This window comes from Diadema setosum, chromosome 8 (assembly GCF_964275005.1).
Source record: "Diadema setosum chromosome 8, eeDiaSeto1, whole genome shotgun sequence".
Taxonomy (NCBI): Eukaryota; Metazoa; Echinodermata; class Echinoidea; order Diadematoida; family Diadematidae; genus Diadema; species Diadema setosum.
Genome location: NC_092692.1, coordinates 6876981 through 6885746, shown reverse-complemented (window position 1 = coordinate 6885746; position 8766 = coordinate 6876981).

The following is an 8766-nucleotide window of genomic DNA, read 5'->3' as shown; positions in this document are numbered from 1 at the left end:
ACCTTTAGCGGTGACATATAAAGGAAAGTCTGAAAAATCACCTGTATTAAAGACACTTTCTGTGAATACAGATCATGCATTTTGGATATGCCTCATTACCATAATTTATTCTAGTTAGTTAAAACATGTAAAGTAGCAAAATTATTATCATACAGTGTATACACATGATCAAGTATGGATAGGTGGAGAGTCAAGATGCAAAAAAAAGAACTATATGATTAGAAAACAAACTATCCTCAGCCATATGACAATAGTTCCCTTGTTATATACTTTATAGGCCATATATCATGCAGGGGTATTATTTTCTCAAATTTTGTGAGTCTGGTTCTTTTAATTCACAAGAATATTAACTCTGATCTTGACACGAATGTAACTTGCAAGCATACATGTACTGCTGCATGTTATACAGAGTAGATGCATTCATGATGATATTATACTTGACGAATGCTAATTTAACCACTCACGAAATTGTCAGGAAGTCCTGATTCAGCTTTAAGCTCGCCTGATATATGGCATTACATACAGTATTTCACTGCTCCAAGGAACCTGAGTAGGCCACATACAAGTCTCTGAGAATTGAAAAACCTGTTTGCATTTAAATAAGCACATAATTTGAATGAAAGCCACAATGATACAAATGTGTTTTATGACCCCAGTTTTCATATGACAACACTTTCATCAAAAGTAACTTTTCTAAAGATATCATCTGCCATACCAAAGACAACAACAACAACAAACATGATCTCATTCACAGTGGTCTTTCTGACTGGAGATATTTTCCTAGTTTTGCTTGCTATTGCTTGGTCTACTCTACAACATCCAACACTTCATGGGAAATCACATTGTTACATGATCATATGAATGACAATGCTGTTTTCTCTCAAAACATCTTTCTATTGCAGATTTATAATATGATACACAATACTCTGAGAGGTTTAAATGTCATGTTGTCTGTTTCTCTTCTTTTTTATTTTATTTCTAAACAAATAGTTTGCATGTCACTATTTGAGAAAACTTGGATATAACCTGCTTGACAAACATTTCTTAACTCTACCTTAACAAAGGGAATTCACAAGCTAGCATATAGATGCAGTAATTCAAAAATAGGATGACTTGAAAAGAGGTGAAGTAGTTCCAATTTAATTGTGACTCATTTTGATTGTGCAGAGAACACTGTTTTTGTGTTTGTTTGGAAAATTGATTGACAATCCCACCAATGAATTAACAATCAATTTTGAGGTATGGTAAGCAGTACAAGGTCTACTGATCAGAATTGCTGGAAAGAGTCTTGTCATCACGTTCCATCAATTCACATGTATCAATAGAAGGTGATAAAGTAGGACAAAAATAGTTACTTATATTCAGGGAAGCAATCTCTCAGAGGAACATCTGACATTGATTAAAATTACTGCAAAGAGCCGACTCGTGTCTTGTCAAGTCACATGTAAATAGAAGGTGATAAAGTAGGACAAAAATATAAACATATTCGGGGAAGCAATATCAAAGGGAATATCAGATATTACGGATTCAGAATGGCAAGATGAGAAGTGATGTGCATCTATTTATTTGACGCTTAAAACAAATAAAACTCAATTGTGACTTCTGCCTTTAAACCTTTTTTTAAGACAGAATGACACATTGTACACAACTGTCTTCTCATTTCACAAGCATTATTCTCCCTCTGTAGTGTAAGAGGGTCTCTTTCTGAAGTCATTATCTATACCTCTGCAATGATTTTATGTATGATTATTCCAAATATTTCATGAAATTTGCAACTCTCTTTGATTATATTGGTCATGTGTTTACTGAACAACCCTTTAAGTACAAATTGATACATAAACAGATATCAATATATTGAAGGCAATTTGATTGGACAGAACTATCTTCTCACAAATCTTTTATCATCACCTGATTTTCCTAAAGCAACATTACAGCTCAAAGAACAATTTCATAAATCAATCGTAATGTGAACGATCATAATGATGAGCATGACATTTCAATACCGTGGCAGTTTAAAATCTCTCACATAGAAACCTACCATCATAACTGTATTTGTAAGCATTGATACTGCTCGTTATTGAGCGCACACACACCAACACAACAATAAAAACTGCTGCGCCCCTGCTTTGTAGCTTCTTCCACACACTGGTCTGGTTCATGCTGTGGGATGCAGCAACAGAGTAGGCATGAAAAACTGCCTCCAGTGCCAGAGGTGCTAAAACTTAAATATGCTATACATGTACACATAACTAATCGTCCACCGGCGTACAAAGGTTCATTGCACACTGTTTCATACACTGTGATTATAAATTGTCCAACATGTGAGGTAACTGAAAAGGTGTATTATATAACAAGGCATTAAAACATTGACAGGTAAACACTGATATATGATGCAGCTGCCATTTTTTTTTAAAGGAAGAAGTGATCATTCAGATGAATGAACATCAATATATCTACATTTCAGAATACTCTAACAATGATTCATACACCAGTGTGGACCTGAAGGAGGAAGGTTGTTAAGGACTGATTTCACGGAACACGCCAACGATTTACAAAGGACGCGAATTGCAAAATTCGACATTTGTATTTCAATCTGCAAAAGATCGGCAGAAGAACAAGGGGGTTTCGAAAAAAATCGGTGAAGTTCTCCCTATCGCTTTTACGACATAACCGCAAACTGTTCATGTACCTTTGGAGTCATTCTCTTGAACGTTTGGTGCATGTTTGGGGGCACATCAACACCGCTTGATGTATGACCTCTTTAAAGCTCTATGTTTTCTAAAACTCAAAATTGTAGCATACATCCACACAAAACTATATACTTAATAGTAATAAAAAAATTTAAATGCCAGCAAAGAAAACAAAATGTTTGATTATAAAAAACTTACAGAACTATACACTTAAAATGACTCTAAAGTATGCCAAAATTATGTTTGAAAATGTAATAAGATAATAATGTGTGGAGGAACCTGCAAAAAGTCAAATGCTTGCGGGGGTAGGTCCTAGGAAAAACTATCGGCACACACACACATACAACACAGAAATGCAAGGGAAAGAAAGTAGAAATACAGGATGGAGAAAAACTTAAATTCAAGACAGCTATCAACTCTCCTTGGAAACATTTCTCCCATGATTACTGAAAAAAAATTGCATTGTTCGCATTCCTGTTGCTTGTTCTTTCATGTACCTATCTGGCTGTACTTGAGCAATGGTACACACAACATTCACACATACATCGTGTGAACTTCGCACAAACTACGCAAGAATGGTTTTCAGCTTCATTGTCAGAACATATTCGAAGAAAAACTTTTCCAAATGTTGGATTTTGTTGGATTTTTGCCATAGGCGCCCTTTGCAAATCATTCACGTGCTCCGTGAAATCAGCCCTTTAGGATTGTTTCAGTGACAGCAGGAAACATTGGATAGAAAATGTACAACCAAGTGTGCTAATCAAAATATTATGCAGATAGTCACAAAATGTCTTAAGAACAGACGGTGTCACTACGACACAAACATAGAGACTTTCTATACCTGTCTTTCACTAAAAATGGTCTATCTAGATACTTTCTATCAATGTCTTAATTTATTAATCAAACTATAAAAAAAGAGATGTGATTTATAAAGCTAGCAGAAAGTTGGAACAACTTCATAAAACTGAGTCTACAGCACAAAGTGATGGATTGATATCTAAGAGTTCACGATTCTGAAAAAACTAGAAATGTCGCTATGGCGACTGATGCCTCCACCATAATGCATGATTCTTCCAATAGGCGTATAGTACAATGTCTTCACAATGTGTGATCCATGACAGTTTCACATAAGTGGCAAAATATTGAAATGACAGGTTTGTCAGAAATGTCTTGAACTGGGTTTGCTTTAATTTTTCAAGAGTGCAGGTACACATATATGGGGAATTGAGAAGTTTTACTTGAATTCTGACAGACCTTTTTATAAGTTTATGCATTGAGTAATTTCCAAGGTATGAAGAAAGAGTGTAATGACGGTACAAAATGGATTTTTTTTTTTTTTTTTTTTTGGGGGGGGGGGGGCATTGAAACCTGGCCTTTGACCCTTAACCTTTGACCTTTGACCTTCTGGCTGGAAATTTCCCAGAGAATCTCCATTAGGTAATGCATGTATTAAGTTTTGAAACTAATAATGTAAGCATTGCATATAGATATAGTAAAATTTTGAGGAGATGACCTTGACCTTTGACCCCTGACTATTGACCCATGACCCCTAAATTCCCTAGATAATCCCTGCCAGTCAGTACATGCGTATGTACCAAGTTCCACGAAGACACATTGAACCATTTGCGAGAAAAGTGATATTGCAACATTTTCACCTAACCTTTGACCTTTTCACCTTTGACCTTATGACATGAAATTCTCTCTGGAGAATCTCTACGCAGTAGTACATGTCCACACCAAGTTTCAAGAAAATACCTTTGGGCATTGCATAGATATGGGGGAAATTGCAACATTTGTAGCATTTGACCTTGACCGTTTGACCTTTGACCTCTTGGCATTGTCACTAAAATCTACTCAACTAATTGTCCTATCATACATCATCCTTGGACCAAGTTTGGTGAAAGCTGCTTCATCCAGTTTTGAGGTATCACGTAAAAAGATAAATTTTAGGATTTGACCTTGATCTTTGACCTTTGACCTCTGTCCGATTTCACTGAAAAACTAATCAAGTAATTGTCCCATTATACATCATCCTCCAACAAAGTTTGGTGAAATTTGCTCTATCCAGTCTTGAGTTATCGCGTAAACGGATACAATTTCATGATTTGACCTTGACCTTTGACCTTTGACCTTTAACCGATTTCACCCAAAATCTAATCAAATAATTGCCCCATCATACTTCATACTTGGACCAAGTTTGGTAAAATTCCAGTAAATACTACTCAAGTTATCGCGTAAACGAAAGCGGACGGACGGACGTATGGACGTACGGACGTACGGACGGATGGACAACCCGAAAACATAATGCCTCCGGCACCACTTCGTGGCGGAGGCATAAAAATATACACCTATATAAATATATATTTTAGCTATTGTACCAATCTGGTGACTGCATGATCTCATATAGACATGGCAGTAAATCACACAAACACATGTGCAAACAAACTCTACATTTCACAAAATGTTAATATATAATTTTTTCCCCATAATGTGTTCGGTTTGGTATTAGGTCACACACACAACTACCGTACACTGTAGATATGACTTGCATGGTCAATCGAAATGTGTAAATTCATTGATACAAACAAATCTCAATAGTTCACCCTGTAAAACAACAATGTACATTCTTTCCCCACTCATGTCTGTACAAATGCAGTAGCCATGCTTTCACAATTAATTTATCTGGCATAACACATTGATGATACAGACCCTAAATTGCAACATACTTCAGAGATTTCTGACATACACACACTCCTTGCAGCCTTAGATGACAGCTGATTTGGTATACATGAGATGGCATTTCAGTTCCCAGTCTTAACACTTAGACCCCGTTCACAGTGACTGAAAGGGCCGGGCTCGGCCACGGCCGAACCCGGCCTTTTTTTCACTGTGAACACGCAAAAGGCCCAATGTGGTACCAAAATCGCCCGCACATTTGGCTAAGCTCTGGAGGTAGTCTCGGCCTTGGCTCGGCCATGGCCAAGCCCGTCCTTCTCTCACTGTAAACGTAAACTGGGCCAAATGCGGTACCAAATTGCGACCGGCGCACTCCCAATAATAGTCGTTTGTTTACAAGCAGAGTGCCACCACAACAAAATATTGAAAGGTTTGAAGCCCGGGACAAGCCCGGCACTGTAAATGGACAAAATTGCGGGGCTGAGTACCGCAATTGAGGCCGGGCTCGGCTGAGGCCACGGCTCGGCCCAGCCCTGCACTGTAAACGGGGTCATAATGTCTGCAAAAGTAGCACATGCTTCTTAGTTTGGTAAGACCCCCTCATCCTTCAGAATTTGGAAGATGTTTTCCCAACTCAAAGGAAATTTACGAAATGCTTCAATTCCTCATCAAAAAATGATATTGATGATTTTATAGATGAATTGTCACAACTATCAAGACATCAAAAGCCATCATTTATGAAAATTGGACTGCAGTATCTAAAAATAAAAAGGCTAAAAAGGTACCAACCTGTCAAGGTCTATAAAAACAAACAAAAAACAACTATTGTTTTCTTTTTCTTTCAATGTTTACATGTAAGTGATAAAGTTAGTCTATAATAGAGCAAAATATATAGATATTTCAATTGACATGATCACTCTGTCAGTTCTATTTACAAGCTAAAATGTAGTCAACTACACACACTTTCATATTGAAGTGTCTACAAAGGTTTTTGAGGTAATAAATAATATATTCTAGAAAGTATTATATCACATACTTTCTACATACGTCTAGCTTCATTGCAATAGGTGCTGAAGCAGAAAACAGCCACAGACATAACATTTACTTAAAGTCAGACCTGTATCATCAAATCCGATTCAATCAAGCAAATGATGGGAGAAAAAAACAAACAAAAAAACTGATATGATGAATGCACTCACATACTGCCACGGCTGAATTGGTGGTTTGTCATCCGCTGCATGGAACAAAATAATTCTAAAAATCTGGACAGCATATTTGCCATCACTTCATGTCACGATTCAGCAGATATGAGGTATATCAGATTTTAAGGGATATCAGAAGATACAATGTATCTCAGGTAGATTCACGGCCCTGGTCTCAGAAATACTGTAGGAAATATATCAGTGAGCCTTGAACAGAGCCCAGAGGAGGTACCATGGTACATCCAACAACACAGACTTTAATTAACATTGTCTTTAGTGTCATATGATAAAATAAAATTGTATCTAGTCTGAACTTGCATAGTGGGTTAAGCATTCTTTGTTGAGAAAAAAAAAAAATGAATACCAAATATCCTTAGCAATGGAATTTTTTACTTAATATGAACATTCATGAACTCAGCATACGCTCTGTGTTCTCATATTGATTATAAAATGGGAAGAATGTATCAAGCAATGATTCTTTGCTGTCATTATCACTGCCATTGCCATCATAACAATACGAGCAAAGACTGATGATTCAATAAGAGCTGCCCTGGGAATAATATTTTTTGCTGAAGACAGTGATACCCTGGTCCTGAGTTCAAGCACCAGTCATGTAAGCAGGGCTTCCTAAAATCCTACACAATTCCAACTGCTTCTCTTTCCTTCCATGCACATGTGACATGTCCCTTTAATTCAATTTGATGTGGCAAGATGAGAACACACATTGGTTCCTCTGATGTGAACATTCAAAGGAGGCTAGTGGAATGCTACACCATGATATTTGGTATAAAAATACACATATATAGCTATTTTATATCTTAATACTTTGGATCGAAGAATAGCACATCATTGGGCAATGAAGATCCATGTTACATAGCACATTAGAATTCTGCACATTCTTTCCATAGCAAGAATGCTATGTTACAGCAATATATCTTGAGATTTTCATGTAAACTACACATCTGTTCCAAGGCAAACTTCTATTCTTATTTCAAGCATGGACTTCATCCATATCTGTAATACATGGGCAAGGGAATTCTCCTTACATTTTACATATCATTACATTCCCTTTTCCTTCCAATAATTCTTTCACGGCCAAGGATAAACACATCGTGTTGCAAATTCAGCACACTCATGCTTTCACTTTAAAATAGACAAACTAGCAGGTTCCACATATTAAAAGTCATATAAAATTACTGCCAGTTGGTTTTACATAAGTGTACCAAAACAGATTCAATCACATATCTTTTGGATGAATGTGTCCCTGCCATTTTTGCCACTTGGTCCTTAACAGATTTTGTGACACAACATAAACAGACCCAGTACATTACAGGGAGAATACCATTTCATGGGCTATTTTCACAGACAGTTGCACCAAGTTCTTTTTATCAATGCAACTAGGTCTTCAGTGGTTATTTCAGATGGGAAAAAAATAGGGGAAAATGACTGCTAATGTGAGTAGAAGACAAGCATTTTCCAGCTGCTAATTCAAGTTTACACTAATTGTAGCATAGTTGTGATATTTCAATGAGCTGTGAAATAGGTGACAGAAATACTGAACATAAACAAAAACAAAAATAGATAAACAAATACGCTGAAAGGTGTTGCTCGAGTTTTTCAACATTTCTGCGTATGTACTGACATACATTTTATGTGCCCACATATTGGTAACTGCAGTGACATGAACTTGTAAACCGACACGAATAATCTATATTATGGATAAAAGAAGGGGGCTTGTTTTACGTCAGGACAAATAAAGAAAGAGAGAAAAAAAAAAGAAGAAATAAGTATAAAGAAAAAAAAAAGAAGACAGAAAAGGGAAAAACACAAATTTCTCACAATTTTGCTGTGTGAAAAATTCCATTCTCTTGCATTGACAAATGAACTTATTCTTTTTGAATGTATGACTACTATTTTTGAAGACCTCTAAAGCTTCTGTGTGAAACAATCTGAGGGAAATCCCAGATGGACACAGAACTGCAAACATCCCAATATGTTTCAAAAATTGCCAAGAACAATGGATAACTGTAGAGAATATTGCATTGCCCATGAAGCAAAAAAATAAGAATAAAAAAGACCAAAAAAAAAAACCAAACACTGCACATACAGACAAAATCATGTCCAGTTTTCACCATAACAATGCAACATTCTATTGACTTGAGTAAGAAACACAAATTGCAGCATCACACATCTAATCT